The following is a 21,310-nucleotide window of genomic DNA, read 5'->3' as shown; positions in this document are numbered from 1 at the left end:
CACTGAGCACCTACTAAGTGCTAGGAACTGTATAAATGATGAAGTTTCAAAGACAGATGAGACATGGATCCTGCCTTGAGGAGCTCAAGTTTAGGAGGTATGATAGGCAGCCTATAAGATGGCCACCAAAACTCCCCCCTCTCCTGGTATTTATAAGCTTGTATAATTCTCTCCCCTTGAGTGTGGGCTGGACTTACTGACTCACCTGTATCAAGTAGAATATGAGAAGTGATGGTATTCCCTCCTAACACTGAGTAATAAAAAGACCGTGACTTGCATCATTGGCACCCTCTCTTATGTTTTCTCACAAAGTGGTCTAAGGGAAGCCAGCTGCTGTGTTGTGAGATGCTCTCTGGAGAGGTCCGTATGGCGACAAATAAACGGAGGCCTCAGTCCAATAGCCTGGGAGGATATGAATCCTGCCACAACCATGTGAGTGAGCTTGGAATTGGATCCTCTCCCATCGAGGCTTTAAATGAGACCATGGCCCTAAATGACAAGCTGACTGCCACTTCATGGGAGACCTTGATCCAGAGGCACTCAGCTAAACCACATAGATTCCTGTCCACAGAAACTATGAGATAATAAATGTTTATTGTTTTAAGCTGTTAGGTTTGGGGGTAATTTGTTATACAGCAACAAATAACTATTATAGGTCATATTTTTTTAAAAAATGACTGTAATATAATATACTAAGTGCTATAATAGGGGAACAAATAAAGTGCTTACAGATGGAGAAGGAATAAATAATGGGGGACTTGGGGAAAGCCAGGGAGAGGAGGTAACATTTGATCTGGGCCTTGGAGGATGAAGAGGAATTTTCTAAGTGGAAAAAAAGAGAGAAAAGAGCATTATAGGGAGAAGAAATATCAGGAAATTTAAGGTGCATGGTCCACTTAAGCAAAACAGAGTGGCTCAAGGAGAGCAGGAGAAAAGGCAAGTGGCAAAACATGATGCTAAAAAGATAAGGAGAAAGACTGTCAAAGGTCCCTTATGCAGGCATGAAGATCTGAATTTGCTTCTACAGGCACTGAGGAATCCTCAGAGATTCTTTTTTAAAGATTTTATTTATTTATTTATTTGACACAGAGAGACAGCAAGAGAGGGAACACGAGCAGGGGGAGTGGGAGAGGGAGGAGCAGGCCTCCCGCCGAGCAGGGAGACTGATGTGGGGCTCGGTCCCAGGATCCTAGGATCATGACCGGAGCCGAAGGCAGACACTTAACAACTGAGCCACCCAGGCGCCCCGAATCCTCAGAGATTTTTAAACAAGGACCCGATTTGCTTGTACACACGCTTTGGAAAAATGGTGGTAGGGCGGAGGACAGATGTAGTAGAGATGGCTAGGGCGGGATGACCAGTTACAGTATCCATTTATTCTACAAACTTTTATTGAGCACTTACGATGTACCAGGCACTGTGGGAAGTGCTAAGCAAAGAGTTAAACAGACAAAAGCTCCTATTAACGTGGAGCTTAGGTTCCAGAGTGGGGACACTAGTCCAGAACCAGTCCTGTAACTGTGGGGATAAATGTGGGAAACATTTGAGACGTAGAATTGGTCAACAGGACACGATGCCGGCTAGACACAGGCGTGAGCAAGAGGAAGGAGTCAAAGATGACACCAAGATTCCCAGATTGGGCCACAGAGTGGGTGGGCCACACCATTAGCTGAGATGGGGATGGTGGGCTTGCAGAGGGTAACATAGAGTCAGTTTCAACACATGGCATCTGTTGTTTGGTGAAGATGTCCAGGTGTCAGTGAGAAAATGTGGGTCAATGTTCAGGAGAGAAGACAGATTGGAGATGTCAATTTAGAAATCATCAGGTGTGGGTGGTAAATGGAACCTTGGTACTTGATGAGATACTTGGGGAGAGACCACAGAGGAAAAGTAAAAAGGATCGCCTTGGGAGGAGGCAGGAGGGTAACCATCGGAACTGAAGGCATCCCAGGGCATCAAGAAGAGAACTCGGTGAGAAAGACAGAGACAATGTGGTCACAAAAGGGCCAGGAGAGCCTGGAGGGAGCCCTGCATGGCATCCAAGAAAAGGGAAGGGAGGATCACAGCATCGAGTGAGAGATGAAGTAATATAAGAACCGAAGAGAACATGTTACACCAAGCAAGCCATTGGTCATTGAAACTGGATAAAGTGGTCTCTGGGAGTAGTGCGCCCTGGCGCCTCTCTGGATGACTGGATGGTTTCAGCATTATAGAGGGAAGAATTCACAAGAAGCTTCTCTCACAACATGCTTCCCCTTCCACAGGCTTTGTCCTTCACTGTGAAGTTTGGAAACGCCATATGAAATCATCTCAGGAATATCTGATTCCATTCACTGACAGCAGGGGTCATTTTTTGATGGAGGCTCCATGGTCAAAGCTAGGCCCTGCCAGGATCAGTTTCCATCTTTGTGCCAGGAGATGCATCAAGTCTCTGGAAGCCAGTTCTTTCTCTCTGACCTTGGATTGAAGCTCTTCAGTCCCTGGTTTCAGAGCCCTGCCTGCAAGGCTGGGGCAGGTCCAGGTTCTCTCACAGCCCTGAGTCTGGTCAAGGGCACCTTCGTATTCTCTAGAAATGCCCAGATCCAGGGGGGAGGTTGGTGGCACAGGCAGGAGAGCAGCACCGGGTCAAACTGAATGGTGAGGACAGGGGAGAATGGAAACAATCACCAGGCAGCAATGTTGGTGACTGTGGTGCTTTTCTAAAATGCCCACAAATTCTTTGATCCTCCTCTTTTCAAGAGGTTCCCCCAACCATTGAATGTGGGCTGGACTTGACTTGTTTTAACAAATAACAGTAAAAGAGGAAGTAACACTATGCAAATTCGGAGTTATAAAAAGACAACTCAGGTTTCCATTTTGGTCTCTCCCTCCCATCTCCCCAACCCTCCCTGCCTCCCTCCCCCCCATCTCACTCTAGATAAAGTCAGCGGCTGAATTACAAGGTGCCCAATGGGAAGGTCCATATGGCGAGGAAGTGAGATTGGCCTCTGGCCAACAACCAGCAGAGAACTGAGGCCCTCAATCTAACAGCCTGAGATGAATGGAGGTGAATGGAGGCCCATCAACAACATGTGAGCAAGCCTAGAAGTGACTCCTTCAGCCCCAGTCAAGCCTCAAAATGACTGCAGCCCCATCCAACATCTTGACTACCACATCATGAAAGAACATGTGCCAAAACCACCCAGCGAAGCCATTCCCGGATTCCTGACCCTCAGAAACTATGAGCTAATGTTTATTGCTCTAAGCTGCTGAGTTTGGGAGTAATTTGCAAGAGATAACTAATATACCAGCAAATGAGGAACAGTAACGGGTCGGATGGGAAGGCTCTAGAAAAGCCAGACATTTGACAGGACTACTGCCTAGGCAGGATCCCAGCCACAGTGAGGCCCAGCACTGAATAATGAAGGCCCAAGTGGGGTTTGGGATTTTATCTCATTTCCTCTCTTGCATGGAGGGCTGTTATTTTTTAAATAAATCTTCTTTAAAAGAGCTAAGAGTGGGAATGAAGATAATTTAAAGGATGATGTAGTGAATAGATGTGAAGAACAAAAGAGAATAAAAAAGAAGTGGATAGATGTGAAGACTCAGAACGCAATGGGAGCACATCCACAGCTTCCTGGGCCCAACCTGTTGGCCCGGTGTGGGCCAGAGAGCCCTTCTCCACTGCACAAGCTGCTGCCTTTGGCCTCTCATCTTGTTCTCCACACCCTTGTCTCAGCGTCACCCTGCTCCATCCTCCTTCCACTTGCCAGAGTCTACCTCTCACCTCCCACAACCTTTCTGTTCAGATTCCCTGGAACAAGTCCTCCATTTTAGAAAGTCAGGGACTTCCTGGGAGTTCAACAAACTGATATGAGCAGAGCAACAACCTACAGCCAGTACTTTGGCCTAAAGAAAGCAGTGTTTGCATAGCTAAATGATCATTAACATTACTCCTAATGTTTTCAAGTCATGGTTTCATTTGATGAAATTATTGATTTCATTGTTGTGGGGACAGCAATCCTGTGAGGTAGACAAGACAGATATAAATGTTTCTGATTTATAGGTGAGGAAACTGCAGCTCAGAATGGCTCAGGCAGGCAGCAACCAGTGGACACAGGGCTAGTCTAGCATCCATGTCTTCACACGCTAGTCTTCTGGACACTTTACTTCACCCTGCGGTTTCTCACTACATGGCGTTCCAAGATGGCTGACCCGAATGCAGCTGCCCAACTTCATTTCAGCTTCTTACTTTGAGCTGTTAAACATAACAGCATTTTCCCCTTTTATTCCCAAGAAGTTTGCTAAGGCACAGTAATGTCGGTCACTGAATTTCTCTGTACCTCGGTTTCCTCAGCTTGTACCACCCAAAGGTGGACTAGCTCTCCCCTAAGGCCTTTTTGGGCCTCAGTGTTCCATACCTCGAGCAAAATCTCTCAGAAAGCCAGGCTTCCTCACATGGGGCAAGGCGTCAAGTCCTTACCGTCTCGCAGTGACAAATCCTGGAAATCCCTGAGGAAGAATGGCCCAGGAGTAAGCCAGTCTGGCCCATATAAAGGGGCCCTGGAGGCCGCCAGAAGTAGGCCAGCAGCCTCTGGTGGCATTACTGGGCTTTGGCTCCTAAGAATCTCGACAGAGGTCCCTGACCTCACTAGCTACAGCTCCTCTGCCAGAGGTTAGAGAAGGAAGGAATCATTCCCCTCTTCCCTCCTCACCATCCCTCTCAGTCCTGCTGGCCGTTTGGAGCCGGTTGTCCAAGTCCTCCCTAGAGCTACCCTGAGTGGACTGCCCATCATCAGCTCTCCAGGTGGAGCCTCTGAGAGAAGCACAAAAAGACATCTGGCAACCAGAGCCAATTTCACAACAGGCCCAGACACCTCCATTACACTGTCAAGTCAAGAAAGGACAGGAGTGTTCCTTTTTCACTTTATTTAGGAGAGGAACAAAAGAGCAGACAAAAAGGGCCCTGCTTCTTGCATTCGCCAGACTGTATTGCAGTCACGACGCCTATAACCCTTATCCTCCACCCGGAAACCCCAAAAGAGACTCGCCGACTCCTCCCAATCCTCCTCCCTCTTCATCCCCCAATTTCCCCGAGTCACTAGTTCACTTTCCAAACTGAGATGGCAGGAGAATGGAAAGTGAATATGGTGATGGTGACAGCCAGCCTCCCCTGAAGCCTCCTACCCAAGACCCTTAAACACCCAAGTTCCCTGATGTCCTTCAACACTCTAGGCAATAAGGAGACAAAAATCACACTGAACCAACGCTGCTCAAAAGAAAAATATCCTTGGGCTCCATGGGATTACATCAAAACCCAGCACAGTCTGGCCTTGTATTAACTCTGCATTTGCTTCCAACCTCCAGCACAAAGGCACCACCAGCTCTGCACTCTTCCTGCATCTTTGGTCACTCGGTCCAGCTCATAGATCATTTTCCACCAGCCAAATTCTCATTCAAGATTAATCTGCCTTTCTTTATAATCAAACAAACATTTATCCAACAAATTCATGAATAAGATTGATCTTGCTGTTTACTTAGAAAGCTGGAGAGTTGATTTTACATGGGCTTTATTTTTTCCTCCAGATAAATTAAGGAGTTGAGATAGTACAAGAGAAAGCAAATCAATGGCTATTTCCAGTTACCAGCATCTGTCTTCAGATTTAATAGAAATGATGCTCTAAGACAAGTAGTTTATTCAGTACAATAATACCCATCGATGTCAGAGTACCGCAGAAGGAGAGCTTTTCCTGGTAGTTTGTAAATGTGGACCAGAGCCTCACAACTGTTGGAAGACTCACAAAGCCCTTCTGGGTAAGTGATGGTCAACTCCATTACACAACCAGGGAAATGAAATGAGTATCTCTGAAATGGCCCTGGTTCACCTGAAGGATAGGAATGAGAGAATGAGGAATACATCACCAGAAACCTAACCTCCCTTCAGAGATAGCTAAATATGTGGCACATATACCACTTTTCCATCCCATACTCATGGCAGACATCACTAATCAATTCAACATTCTCTTCCTGTCCTCATGGCTGAGACCTTCGGATCCTTCTTAGCCCAGCACTCCAAGCAACCATGACCAGTCTGAGTTTTCATATAAAAAGAAAAGAGCTGCTACCTCTGAGCTGGAAGCTGGTAAGCTTAATAGGTTAAAAGGCTCCTGTGAGAATTAAGGATTCAAGCCTTAAGAAGCTCACCAGTCAAATATTTAACTCCTATTTCCCTTTCTGTGAGTCAGAGACCCTATCTAAACAACTAGGACCACTAACCCAACGGTGGCCTTGTTTTGTGGTTGGATGAACAGGCGGTATTCCCACAGTCACATACTCCTGTTTTCACAGAAAATGATCTGAAAGACCCTTTCTAAAGAGATTTTTTTTTTTTTAAATAGTGGTTAACAGTTTTTAAAACTACTCCAGCAGTTATGAGGTATCAACTCACCCCTCCTTAAGTAATTCCTCTGTCTCTCATTGCCTGGGGCGAGAAGTAAGCTCTTAGCATTACAAGCCTCTTTGCTGTCCGGTCACAACTGCCTTTTTTAGATTCATCTTCTTTCATGACCCTGACCCAACTACCACTACACCCCATTGCAACCGCCACACAGAAAAGCACTTGCCGATTCCTCCCTCTTCCCACCCCAGCCCCCCCAAAACCCGCTCTTTTTGCACTTCACACTTTTGGACACAAAGGTCTCTCTGTCCTATCCCTCAGCCAAACCTGTCAAGCTGATGGTCTACACTCCAGCTACATAAAATGGGGTCCATGAACTAGCAGCCTGAGCATCACCGGGGAGCTTGTTAGAAACACCCACTCCTGACCTCTGAACCTAAATCTGCATTTTAACAAGATCCCCAGGTGACTTGTGTGTACAGTGAATTTTGAGATGCACTGCCCTAAATCCATTCCTTCTCTTTCTGGGATCCCCACTCAGTCTTCATTCTCTCTAATCTGACTTCCCTCCCCAGCTCTCCACCAAAACAACTTTCATCGAATGAGGGAAACTGTCAATTCATACACGAATAAAAGAATCAATGAAATAACCACTCCCTCCTTTTGCCTATCCTTGGAACTTCTATTCATCCTTCAAGGCCAGCCCCACTTCTGTAAAGACCAATGCAGACGAGGAAACCCAAGTGCCAAGAGGCTGGGGGCACTGCCGGAACACAGCCAGTACATACTCTCGGCACCCACACTGTGCCACCTTTGAGTGACATCAGGAAAGAGGCCCATGATCTCCTGCAGAAGGCCCTTGCAGCCATGGTCAGAGGCCGAGCTCCAAGGCCAGAGCAGGCACGGCAAGTCTAACGTTGCTTTGTGGCCAAGGCCCCAGGTGGGCCGAGCAAATCAGCTTCCCTTGTTCGGTTCCTATCTACTGCCGCATACGCTACCCAATCCCCCAACCCCTTCCCAAGCAGCCCCACTTCCTTGCCTCGAGGGGGAAGTTCTCCTTTTCCTTTGGAGCACAAGGCCCTCAGAGGAAATATCAGTCACTTGTCTCCCCATTTCCCCACGCCAAAGCAATGCCATTGTGGTGATCCTGTAGCTTTCCCACCTTAGAGCCCATAAGAAACACCAGGGGAGATGCAGATCCTGACAGGGGTGGGAGTCCTGGGGCCACACTCAGGGGACCGCCCCCCCCCCCCCCCCCCGCCTCCTAGACTCTCCTCCTATCAGCAAACTGTGCCACGATGCTGGTATATGGGACCACAGGCAAGTCCACCAACTACTCTGATCCTGAGTCTGCCTTGGTCAAATGAGGCTCCAGAATCTTTCCTGCCCACCTCATCCTTCAAATGTGAGGATCACAGCAATACAGTGTGTGCTACTGCTTTGTTAAACTGGAACACACTTTTAAAAAAAGCAAGGTTTTACCACTCTTCTGCTTTGTTTTGGCACCAACCAGCAGCCTCTATTCTCATTCCCAGAAATTCTGTATTTCTCTCAACCTCATAGCCTACTGTCGACATACTCTTAAGTGTTTCAGACAGTCCTGTGATTGTTGGATGCAAAAGACATCAATTCGTACTGGCCAGTGTCCAGACATAAGCTACATCTTCCTGATAGCAGTTCTGTGTGCCAGAGACCCATGGGTCCCGTGCATAAACAGGAGGCCCTTGCTTCCTCTCAGGGGCCTCAGGCCAACGTACACTCTCTCCCCAAGATAAAGCCTTTTAGACAACAAAGCACTCAGAATATTTCCTTTGTGTCAATAAGAACAGACCCAAGTGCCCACCCCAGTGTTAGGAAAGAGTTAAGGCGGCATTTCCATTGTGGTGTTACAAACCATTGAATATCTTTGCAGCCTAATTAAATTGCACTCTTGCAACGAACGATGAATGAATTAGCCCCAGAACAAGCATTGCTTTCTACCATTTTCTATTTTAGTGTCGATTTAACCATCTTAAGAGGAGAACACAGGAGCCCACATCAGAAGGGGACAGCTCGTCAGAGCCGGGTTGGCCCTTACTCACTGAGTGAGCCGGTACTCCTTCCCCTCATCGGAAGCTCCGACCACTACTCCTTACCACGCACCACCCTCCCTGCACTGCTTCTCGCACGCCTGTATCCAGAGACTCCACGCCCATCCTCGAAGTCACACCTCTGCATATATCTACGGACCCCCTCTCTCTTTCCTACTCCCCCCAACCCCAGTTCAGCTCAACCCTTGCCTGCTCTGTGCCTGTAGCCCAGCCACGGTGCTGACCAGCCTCCATTGAAATGGCAACCACAAATCTTGGCAGTAACTCCCATTTCTCCCTGGGCAAACCACTCTCCCACACCTCTCCATTTTCTCCAGTCTCCCATAGCTTGCATCACTTCCTCACACTCTCCTTATTTCATTGAAAAACATATATTCGTGATCAGAATAAAACGATCTCTTCTTCTCCATGCACATCCCCCCAGCCCCCTGCACCTGTGCTCCTCCTATTACTAGAAACAAACTCTCCCAGCTCCAACCCAAGGCTAATCCCCCAATTGTGCCTGGATCCCAACCTCTCACACCTCCCTGAGAATTCTGTTCCTGCTGTTCTTTCCTCTGGCATCAATTTCTCTCTGCTGGCATACAAACACATTGTAAGAGCTCCCATCTTTCAAAGACACCTCCCTGACTGAGCATCCCTTCCATCAAGGACCCAATTTCTGCTCCTCTTTTCAGCCCGACTCCTCCAAAGGGCCATCCCCTTTCAGCACTCTCTTGTCTGCACTCTCTTGTCTTCCTTCCACCTCCCCAGCTGCCCCCTATCAATCTCCTTTGCTGGAATCCCGTCTTCTCTCTAACTCTAGACCCTTCTTTTTATCTAGTTAAACTCACTTCCCCCAGATATCATCCACACACTTCTAACTCCCAAATTGATCTCTCCAGCACGGACCTGGGCCCTGAGCTCCAGACTCATAGAACCGCTTGCCATGGTGGTTGGAAACCCAACGACTAAAAGTAAGAAAGATCCAAGATGGCAAAGGATCACTGTGGGAAAATCCCCATCTCAGGGGACCCTGAAGGCAGGAGGGGAGCCTGCAGCTGGGGGCTATCTTATCTTCATGGAGCTGGGAGGTAGAACTCATAGCAAGCAGAAAAGCCGATAGCACCGGCTTTCAGAACTCCCAGGATGCATTTGGGATCATGAATAAGTAAAGAGGTGATCACAGGTTCCAGAAATCATGAGAACAGAGAGGAGAGATGAAGTGAGAAGAGGAAGAATTAGTAAATCTGGGGGAAGGACATGGGGTGGGGGGGGGGACGGGAGACAAGGAAGGAAGCTGGAAGGAATGGGTAACAGAATGGAAGTAAGAACCCAGAAAAGAGATTTGGGTTCTTACGTATTCAGGAGACACAACCAGAATTCTGGCTGAATTCTTAAAAAGATGTAGAAACTCAATTCTCTGAGTCTTCCCTAGAAGAGTATTCAGCACTATTACTACGAACAGTTCCCATTTATCAAGGTGCTTCCTGAGTGCTAGACACTTTGAACACACGTCCTCATTTAACGCTTGAAACAACCTGTGACCCAGGTGTCACTGTCCCCATTTTATAGAAGCTGAAGCTCAGAGTAGGGAAGAATCTACTCAAGACATCCTGGCAAAGGGTTGCACAATGCACAGCCACATCTTATCCCAACATCCATGCAGGCAACTACCATACCACTGAGCCACAGGAGACAGACCATGGAGGGACCCTTCTCCTGACACAAGAAGGCTGAGGTGCCAATGGGCCACCCTCCAGGGAGCACTGGGCCTTCTGAGCATCCGGTGGCTTCCCCAGTCAGAGGGCTGCCCTCCTGCGCTAAGGTCCTGCTTTCCTCTCCCCCACCCCTATCCCCTGTTCCCCCTCCAGGCTGGGGAGTATGAAGGGAGTCTGAGGAGTCTGCAGGGTGGTGTAAGGATTTGGGGGAACTTGTCATCCCAGCCCCCACAGCTAATCCAGGATCCTGGATTAAAGGTGCTCCTGAATTACCCAAGGGCAAAATCAGGTCAAGGCCACCTCCAAACCTGACCCTCGCAGAGTTAAAGGTGAGGAATTGGAAGAGCTTTGAGGCAAAGAAGCTAATTAGTTCCCTAAAACCAAAAGGGGAGGAACAGAGACTGGATAGAGGAGGTAGCTGGAGGAGGAGGCCCAAGGAAGAGAGCATTCAAGGGGGAGTCCAGAGCCTCAGGCCTACATGGCCCCGAGGGAGCTCTGAAATCTTGGCGGTGACTCTGTTTCCTCCTCTGTTGGATCTGCTCTGAGGCCTCCTCTCTGCTCCCAACAGCCTCGGACAGAGTGGCAGTCGGGGCCAATGCAGCCTCATGTGAAATGGGCCCAGTCTGTGGGACAATGGAGCCTGACCTCCGGAAGGCCAGAGCTGGACAGCATCAATGCTTCTCCGCAGGTGTGCACCCCACAGGGGCCCGGGGAGCCACATGGGAGATGCCCGGTCTAACCCAACCCAGTCAGTTCTCCGTCTCCCTCTCCAGGGGAAGAGATGGATGGATGTGGGCGGGCAGGGATTCACGGGGGGGGGGGGGGGGGGGGGCAGAGAGGACAGAGGAGGCCTCGGCTCCCGCAGCGTAACCGGGAACGGGGGGCAGGGTAAGATACAAACTGCCATCTCTCTTTCCCAAACCCCTGGAACGGTGCCTGGAACTTCCACCAGTGAACTGACCCCCGTGGCTTAAAAACTTGACTTCCAAAAAGCCGCAGTTAAAATGCAAAGCAGTTTGTCAGACCAGCTCACTCCCTCATGGGTTCCTCACTCAGTCTCCTCAGAGCCTCTGACCGTCGGCACCACGGTGAGCCTAGGACCACCCGGTCCAACCCCTTCTCTCAACACCTGAGGACACTGAGCCCCCACAAGGTGAAGTGACCAGCCCAGAGCCACGGGACAAGGTAGCAGCGAGGCTGGAAGGTTAACCCGCGTCTCCTAGGTCTTTCTACAGTGTGGACTCGCTCCTGGGAGTGTAACTCAGGTGGTCTGGAATCATGGCATCCTGTTCCTGGGGCCGCCTCTGCTTCAGTTCAGCCACCACAGCAAAAGAGAGCCCCTGGGGCCTCACCAGCTGACTCCTCCCTGACCCTGCCTTCCGGAAGGATGAGTGCACATCAAAACCCTGGGGCCAAACTATTCCTGGGTACTGTCCATTCTGCACCCAGCTCCCTTTTCCACGGCCTCCTGGGTAAGAGAAGTGTCCAGAAGGGGATAACTCTAAAGGCTTTCACAGAAAAAAGACCATTCTCAGAAACATTCCTCTGGACAATGGGAATAAGGCAAGCAAAGAGGGGGACGGAAGAAAAAGATAGGTTTGGTTGTTTGGTTAATGTCACCTTCTCACCAAAATGGTATCATGGAACTTTGGAGTTCATCTGACTAATATACCAGGTTGGATTCCTTATTTACAAAGATGGAGAATGGATTTCTTTTGAAGCAGATCAACCAAATGATGCCTGGAGCCTTAAAATGAGGTAATGAGAAGCAAAGAAGTCCCAGGAGAGGAAAAGTACCGCATCTGGGATTGAGAGGAAGCTCTTCGCTCCCCTCCCGACAGATGCATAGACACCTAAAGTGGTCCCACAGAACTGCCTGGCACTGGGGAGCCTGGCCAGGGCAGCTGGCTCTTTGCAATGACCCAGTCAGCCCTTGCTGGGAAACGTAGATTCATTAGCATACTGGCAAAACCCACAATGCTGACCGGCCAGTGGGTAACAGGACTCCCGGCCAGGATGGATTCTCCCAGGAACCAGCAGGACTCTTGTTACTAAAAAAAAAAAAAAAAGTAAAGTTTCACAGAGGAGGTTGGGGGAGAGGAAACCAGAATGAACAGAAGCCCAGAGCTCTTGGTTTAAGAAATGAGGGAGGAGAATGCAGAAGGGTCCCCCTCCCTGGCCGATGGTTAGAAAGGAAGGAAAGAGCACCGGCTTTTGAAGTCAAAGCAGATCAGTACTTGCCATTTCTCCTCCTCTTTCCCTCAGCTGTAAAATAGGCCCAACAACCCAGGGTTGTTAGAGGAGATGACAAGACTAGAGAACGTGTGATGGCATATGGCTGCTCAGGGAACCTGGTGCCCCTTCTCTCCCTTACAATACAAAACCCCATCTAGTCCAGAGGGAAAGCCCCAGGGGAAACCCTCTCCCAGTAAACCCTGAAACAAGGCACAGGGGCCTTCCCAGGGAGGAGGGCTGTCCCAGTGGTGGTGGGCTGACTCATTTGGCCAACCATCCTTAATTTCCCTCTTCACATTTTGGGAGCCCTGGAGTGCTCTTCCCCCAAATGAGGCATGCAGCAGAAATGAGCTGTGATTAGCACAGCAGAGACCAGAAGATGGGGGCAGGGGAGGGCGAGGTGCAGAGTTTCCTGGAATTAATGGAGAGGGAGCAGGAAGGGCAAGTTGCTGTCTCGGAAGATCTCTCTCTGCGCCAATCACCAGGCAGGGACTTCTTTTTTAAAGCCAACCTTCTCAACCTCTGTAGGGCAAAATCAACTCTGAGAGCTGCCTGTGATAGATCTAATGTGCCATTAGAGGCAGGCCTGGGGTGTTTCCTGCAGGGCACACAGTGAAATTTCAAGTCAATATGTAGGTGATGTAGGTGGAGGCATGAAACAGACACAGAACACTGCACTGGATGCAGTTAACATTTGGCCCCAGCGCACTGGCCCTACCCAATCTGCAGCATCGATGCAGTCAAAGGCAGATGAAGGGAAGAGAGAATTTGACAGGGTTTGGTGAGACGGGGCCATAGGAGGCCCAGGTGCTGCATAAACGTCAGCGGGGGCGGACCGTGGAGATGGCAGGGGGAAGTGAAGTGGATCCAGAAGCTGGCATCCAATTGTTTTTGCTTTTCTCAGAGGGAAGATGGATATTCCTCTATCGCGGGTTTCAATTCTGTGCTGGGAGGTGACATTTTCAGTCCAGGTCTCTGCCACTTCAGGGCATGCCCCCACCAACATAAGTGCCACTGAACGTTACAGGCAAATAATAAGCAAAAGCAAATGCACTAGAGATCTAGAGTCTAGCCCGGGCCCCGCCCTTCCCCCTGGCTCTGACCATGTCACCTAACCCTGCTGAGTTTTGGCCCATGCATCTGCTAAGTGGGACAGTAACCCGACTAGGCTGCCAGGGAACTAACCTTGAGAGCATGGTGGAAGTGCCAACCGTTCTTGGCCAAGTAGAGAAGATGGCCCTACTCTTTGGACTCATGATGCATGTTCCCCCCACACGGCTACACCTCTTTCAGCCCTGGGGGCCAGCGAAGAACCCACCGATGAGATGAAATGGGGAGACATGAGCACGGGAGGTAGAAATGGAGGTGAGGACTCAGGAACTGTAATCTCGGGTCTTCTTGATTCCTCCACATGAAAAGCAGCAAAGTGCAAACAGGCAATGGTTACCAGGAGCTTGCACACCCAAACCAAGGCAATGGCCAGAATCTGAGCCTCCTTTCCTTGATTTTCCTCAACTACATTCAGTGACCGGTAGGTCTAAAGGGCACTTTTTCAAATAAAGTCTCCACCTTGACGAAAAGGACAAAATTGATTTGATCCCAAATTTCAATCTCTTAGATACAAAGCTCTCTGGGGCCAACCAGCCTCCCAGGATATCCCATACTCCTCTTCAAATGTGTTACAAACCAGGAGATACTAGAAGATGGTTTCAGAATAATACTTGGTAGAAAAAGCCCACAGAATTATTTGATACCCAGCAAGACGAACGTTTCATCAGTTGGCCAAGCATCACTTGATGCTTGGCCAAGACAGGATACACTGGGCTTCTGTCACAGGTCATTTAGAAGGAGTCCTAACCACTTCTTTCCCCCCGCAAGGGCTAGGATCCTACAGTCACAACAGGGTCAGAGACAGTCTGGTAGGGAAGAGTATATGAACCCAAACTTCTTGACGTGTAGTTTGGCTGTCCTCATTCAGCCATCCCAAACATCACATTCATCCCGCTCAAGAACCCAGGACACACTGACTTCCTCCCATTCCTGTTTCCCGCATTGTGGATCAGGCCTCACCATGCCAGGATGCTATGTACATTCCTCTGACTTCTCTCCACAGCCCAGGACCTTCCCCCACTCCATTCAGGCTCATCTCACGCTGGCTGCAACCCCACCGTGCTGCTCACACCGCTGCGCTTTGGCTCAGGTACTTCCCACTTTCAGTGGCCTGTCTTCTCTTTGCTCACCCCAACTGTACTCATCGTCCCACGAAGACCTCCCCTGCCACTGCCGCCTGTGCTGGAAACTCCCTTTGCTCAGCCCGGGTGGCACTCACATTTTGTACCAACTTGGCACTTAATTATAAATGGTCTTGTCTTGAATAATATGCTAACCACCTGTCTCCTCTCTTTGTGAACAGAAAAGACGACTTACACAGTGGAGAGAGTCAGAGCCAGAAAATCAGACATTTACAGCCGTGACTACTACCATTGTCAACTCAATCTCCCTGAGTCTCAACTTCCATATCTGTGAAATAGGAATAGTAATCTGAACCTGAAAAGACTGATAGACAGCTTTAACAAGCTAACATCTATAAGAAGCCTATTGGTGACTAGCACATAGAAAGTACCCCCGGAAATTTGTTTCGACTCTTTTATGCCCTGTAAAACTGAGCACAGTATTGCAACATAGAAGACATTCAATAAATGTTTGATTAATTGATCAGGAGCATAAAGCAAACCAATAACTGGAGGGTCGTTAGACAAAGTAACAGTATGCGGTCAAAACGTATTGATCTATTTTTCAATTACGGACAAAAGGTTGATGTCTACAGAGGGAAAACAATCTATTTTAACTAAAGAACTTTTCAGGATTAGAAACTGCCGGTCTCTTTGAACCCATAACTCAGCCAGGGAGAAATTTCAGCCTAAGTGCTCATGCCAGCTACTCCTCACGCCCCTCCTTCACCCCTTCTTATACAAGCTCTCCCCGATCCCAACCTCTTTTATATTTCGGGTCCTCAGAAAGTTGACTTCACACACCAAAAAATACTGTACAATCCCTCCTACTTCTTCAAATCAAACACAGAGCAAAACGATAGGAGTTCTTTTCTATGTTAATGTAGAAAGAACCCTGACCACAGACTTTCCCAAGCAGAATTTTTGTTTTATACGTATAAATATAAAATTAACTTTATCTTTTAATAAGATCTTTCTTCCCCTACCTACTAAGTTGGGGAGAGGGGAGTAGACAACCATGAATATTAGTGAAGTTGTTCAACCAAAATCAAGCTGAGAATCATATCCGGGTCCTATGAGCAAGGACAAACTCCATGGCCCGAGGATGATACTGGACACGGTGGAGCCCAATGAGATGAGAACCGGTTTGGAACTCAGAACTCAGAAGGAGTTGTCAGAAGAATTATTTTCCCTTGTGGCCTTTTAGCCTTACTGTCCTTTCCAATTGCTTCTCGCTGTTCATTTTTTACATATTTAACATTTCTCTGGAGGAAAATGTCTCTTGCCACTGCATTCACTTTCCAGCTGGTGTCTCACATTACCCAAACAATGGAAGTCCCCATACAGCCTTGGGACATTGCTTCGGTATGAATAGGAACCAGCCCAGAAATGTAATTTTGGTTAATGATCACAATACACATTCATAAGACCAATTCTCCCCGTGCCTCCCCACTCCTGGGTGGTGAGTCAGACACTAACTCTTGCAGGTTCCCCAGCTACAATTCAAAGCATTGCCAAACTTGACGAGACCCTGAGAGGTCATCTAGCCCACACCCCTCACTCCTACGCAGAAGTGTTTGGCTATCAGTGAGGTCATATCAGCCTCAATAGTCAAAAATTCTTGAGGAACTGTTTGTCAGTGTGTTCTAAGCCCCTACTTCTCTTGTCCTCTCTAGAGACCAAAAAGATCAGCGTCTTTTTTCTCAATGATGCACATAAGAATAGTAATTAAGTGACCACAATCCTCTCCCCCAAGTTAACCCCAAATCCTTTCCCCTTTTCTTAAAGGGCTTTATTGTTCATCCCTTTAATTATTGCTAATATTCTTTTCTGTACTTTTTCGTTCTCCCAGTTATTTTCAGCTAATTCAAACACAGTGGTGTCAAATATTGAGTAGAAGTGGAGAAATACTTGCCAGCCCTTGCACATTATGCCCAACATAACACAGCCTGGCATCAGGCTAACTCAAAAATAAACAGCACGCTGCTCCTTCAGCTAGTTCCGCTAGAACTTCCAGGTCCATCTCAGTGATGATGGTGTCCTGCCAGGTGATCCCTAACAGCACAGTCCCCATAATCACATCAGTCAAGTGGGTACTAAACCACTGATACCCACTGTGATCAGCTCACACCGAAGTAGTTCCTATTCTGGTGGAAGGAAAGATCAGGTAACCACGGGATTGTGCTACTGACACCATATTTATGTAAAATACAAGACATACTGTTTTCTAACTAGAATCTTCCTCCTTCTAGTCAGTGCCTAAATGCGAACATCTGGATGACCCCAGGTATGATCACGGGGTGGAGCTTGGCGCAAATGGAGCAGACATACAACATACTGATCCCAAACCTGAACCCTATTAAGAAAACTTGGAAGTAACTCAGGGGACTTAGCAATAAGCACCCCTAACACACACCCTGAAATCTGAAAAGTTGCTCATTCTCTCCAAACAATGAAGTATCCTCTCACGATGTCTAAAGAGCATCTCTTTGATCCATTTGGCAAGGCAGCTGCCACCTGGCATGACTAGCTCATAGGCCACCCGTCAGGCTCATCCCACACTAACTTGGAAGAAGGTTTGAATTCTGTAGTAGATCTGGTATCAGGAATCTTCATTACCATCTAGGGAAGACAATTACTCGTCGGTTCTTTGGGGATGTGAGGTACTGAGTAGGAGAAGTGTTCTGTTTCTGAATATGACCACAAGCATTGGAGCGCTCAGGAAGAAATGCACCTCGGCAACATCCTCAACACCTCATCACTAACAATTTCAGGAAGCCACAGCCATTGGAGAACCAGAAAGAGGCCATTTCTTTAACTGCAACAACCCCACACCTCCCAAGCTGGGCTCTACTAAATGTCCTTTATCATTTACCTCATATACAAACCATGGTCTATGTTCACTTAGCTTCTAGGAGCCATTTGCCTGAATTCAGCTCTTTTACATTTGGCCTTTTTTCATGCTTAAGTTGGTAGAGATGAATGATGTTAGTCATTATGCCTCCAAGAGTCGCCATTGCGTATGGCTAGCATGTCGACTGGCTGGATTATTTATAGGTACTTTTGGTAAGCCCTGTACTATTGTAGTTTGGACTCAGCACCAAAACTAGAAAATCTAATAATGGCTTTCTAACATCTTGCGATGGAATTTTTGGCTCAAAAACATTTTTGGGTATAGGCCTCAACACAGCTTACATTACTGATCATGCAATGCACCTCTTGCCCTTCACCTGGTGATGTGAAATTCTTCTCTTAGTCCTGATGCTTCAAAAAGGCCTTAAATACCACCACCACCTCCCAATTTAACAGTGTAATACTCTCTATTTCTGAGTCAGGATCAGCAAACTCTGGCCCATGGGCCAAATCTGACCAGCTAGCTGCCTATTTCTGTAGATCAAGTTTTATAGGAACATGGCTGTGCCCATTCATTTATATATTGTCTGTGGTGGCTTTCATGCTACAGCCCCAGAGCTGAGGAGTAGCAACAGACATCTGGCCTGCAAAGCCTGAAATACTTACTATCTGGACCTTTACAGGAAAAGTTTACAAAGCCCCTGTTATAAAGCATGAGGAAAACAAACTGCTTATTCAGAATAGCCTTCTCCTTCTCTTCTGGACCAAAGAAAATAAAGCAAGAAAACAACCCTGACCCAAGTGACTAGTTCTTGCATATACTACTTTGCATGAAACCTGTTCTCCGTTGTAGTGTCTTCTGAAATAAGATGCATATAAGATGTGAAATACCTAAGAAAAATTTAAATAACAAAAATTCTGGAATGACATATATATTTTTATATAAAATATAAATTTACATAGGGGCACCTGGGTGGCTCAGTTGGTTGGGCATCCAACTCTTGGTTTCGGCTCAGCTCATGATCTCAGGGTCCTGGGGTCAAGCCCCGCATTGGGCTCTGCATTCTGTGCAGAGTCTGCTTGTCCCTCTTCCTCCCCCTCTGCCCCTCCCCATGCTCTCTCTCTCTCTCTCTCAAATAAATAAAATCTTTAAAATACATATATATTTATGTAAAAATATATAATAAAAATATGTATATTCCTCCCGAATTTTTATTTAAATTTCCTTTCAGTATTTTATATCTTCTATGCATCTCATTTCAGAGAACACTTTGTAAAATATATATTTATTTAGGGGCGCCTGAGTGGCTCAATTAAGTGTCCGACTCTTGATTTTGCCTCAAGGTCATGATCTCAGGGTCATAAGATCAAGTCCCATGTCAAGCTATGCCCTGGGCATGGAGCCTGCTTAAGATTTTCTCTCTGTCCCTCCCCACTCTCTCTCTCTCTCCAAAAAAAAAAAAAAATATATATATATATATATATACACACACACATATATACTTTTTTAATATATATGTAAAAGTATATATACTTTTATATATATCCTTTTTTAATGTACCTTAAAATATATATATATTTCTTTTAATCAAAGCAAGTTCTAAATTTGCTCTTTTGGGGATACAATAAAACTTGCATTGAGTTTTGGTCACATGGAGTAATTTGCAAATCTTAGAAAAGAAGGGTAAAAGGAATGTGATATAACAGATGACTGGTCAGCAATGAGAATAAAGTGAAGTAAAGATAAAGAATAAAAAGCATATCTTTGGGGCGCCTGGGTGGCTCAGTCAGTTAAGCATCTGCCTTCAGCTCATGTCATGATCCCAGGGCCCTGGGATCAAGCCCTGCATTGGGCTCCCTGCTCAGTGGGGTTCTACTTCTCCCTCTGCGCCCCCATGCTTGCATGCTCTCTCATGTACAAGCTCTCTCTCTCTGAAATAAATAAACAAAAATATATATGTAAAATATATTATATATATAATATATATATATATATATCTTTCAATGTATAGCCACACCCAGGGTTTCAAAGAGAAACTCTTTCATTCATATGCAGAGAGAGAGGGAGTGGATAGGGTAATATCTTCTACTAGAATTTCATTCTGAATCCCTAATGTGCTTAATAATGACCTAGCTCCACCCAGAGACCGACCCAGGGGCCCATTCCCAGCACGTAACAATTCTAAGTCAGGTTACCATTAGACACATCCATAGGTAAAGTGAAGGAGTTTGGTCAAGGCCTTCCATCCTCAACTTCAACCTTACCTAGACTGGAGCCCTTGGGGAAGGCTGTCTCAAAGTCATCAAAGGGTGTCTGGCACACACTCCCATTTAGTTTAGTCCACACAAAACTGATTTTCAGTGTTTTCAATTTACTACCAACATTTTGGGGAGATCTCACCAAAATTTCTGAATTTTTGGTCCCTCTTGAGAAACTTGGGACCTGAGAACCCTAGTCCCCATGCCTGCAGGTAGGATCCCTTGAGCTGGTAGCAGCTATCCCATTCAAAGCGTGGGTGCTGTCTGGCTCCATACACTCCCTACCACTGCCTAGGGTCTACCTATGTCCTAAGGCTGAGTATCAAGGGCTGCCCCCTCTCCTTGGCACTGTTAATTTTCTCATGCCTGTCCTGCTTCACTCACTGAAGATACCTGCTCTGTAGGCATCTGAATTTTACCCCAGAACTAACATTTGACATGAGCTAATATATTTCCAAATATATTTGGAGTGATTTTTTTCTTTGTCATTCTTTGGTTCACGTGTATACTTTTCCCCTCCCTCTTGATTAGTGACCATCTACAGACATAGAGCACATGTATGCTTTGCCAGCAACTTACTACCATTTGAAAAAGAGCCTCCCTACCCTCATGGGCCATCATTAAAGACCACTGATTCTGCTGGGTCCCCTCTAATCCTTAGTTATTTATACTGACACTACAGCTGCATGCTAGACATCTTATCCCTAAAAGCAGCCCAAAGACAATACCTACAAAGAAAGCCTTAGTCATGAGGTAAGATACACTTTACATACAGAATGTTTGCCCATTAGAATCAAGGTACCCTTTTCTAGGGCGTAAATTAGAAGGAAGACTTCAGGTGCAATCACTTCCTTCCTAAGAAGATATTTAATCCTGTTGGTGACCTCTGAATGGGGTCTAGTGTCTCAAATTTAAGTCACTATAGGAAGTGGGTGATATGTAATAAATGTGCAAAACCTTCTATTTACACCAAGGATCTATCAACAGATGAATGGATAAATAAAATGTGGTATATGCATAGAATGGACTATCACTCAGCCTTAAGGAAGGAAATTCTGACACCTGCTACAAGAGAGGCAAATCTTGAAGACATCATGCTAAGAGAAATAAGGCAGTCACAAAAGGACAAATACTGTAGGATTCCACTTACATGAGATACCTAGAGTAGCCTAATTCACGGAGACAGAAAGTGGAATAGTGGTAGCCAAGGGCTAAGGAGAGGAGAGAATGAGGGGTTCTGTTTAATAGGCACAGAGTTTCAACTGGAGAAGAAGAAAAAGTTCTGGAGGTGGATGGAGGTGATAGTTGTACAACAGTGTGAATGTACTTAATGCCACTGAACATTAATATGGTAAATTTTATGTAATGCGTATTTTATGATAATAAAAAGAAAACAAAAGCCTAAGGAGGGTTTATGGGTGGGGGGAGCTTTCTACTGCTAGGTGAACTTATAAGCCCATAAAAAATGTCACAATGTGACAATGCTCAGAGGGCAAGACGCGGCCTGAAAGGCTGGTCTGGTTCCACCTGACCTAGAGCGCCCATCCTAGAAGAGTATTCACTTCC

The 21,310-nt window shown here is 46.8% G+C and overlaps 1 protein-coding gene across 1 annotated transcript in view; it reads right to left on the bottom strand.

The window, feature by feature from the left end:
* Positions 1 to 21,310, bottom strand: part of DPF3 (double PHD fingers 3) — a 244,816-nt gene that overhangs the window by 20,684 nt on the left and 202,822 nt on the right. The gene's annotated exons all lie outside the window — the stretch shown is intronic.

The sequence above is a fragment of the Eumetopias jubatus genome, unplaced genomic scaffold (assembly GCF_037043125.1).
Source record: "Eumetopias jubatus isolate StellerSeaLion01/CBP00866 unplaced genomic scaffold, mEumJub1_p1.0 scaffold_7, whole genome shotgun sequence".
Taxonomy (NCBI): Eukaryota; Metazoa; Chordata; class Mammalia; order Carnivora; family Otariidae; genus Eumetopias; species Eumetopias jubatus.
The sequence above is the reverse complement of the archived record's forward strand: the minus strand, read 5'-3'. Positions and strand labels throughout refer to the sequence as shown.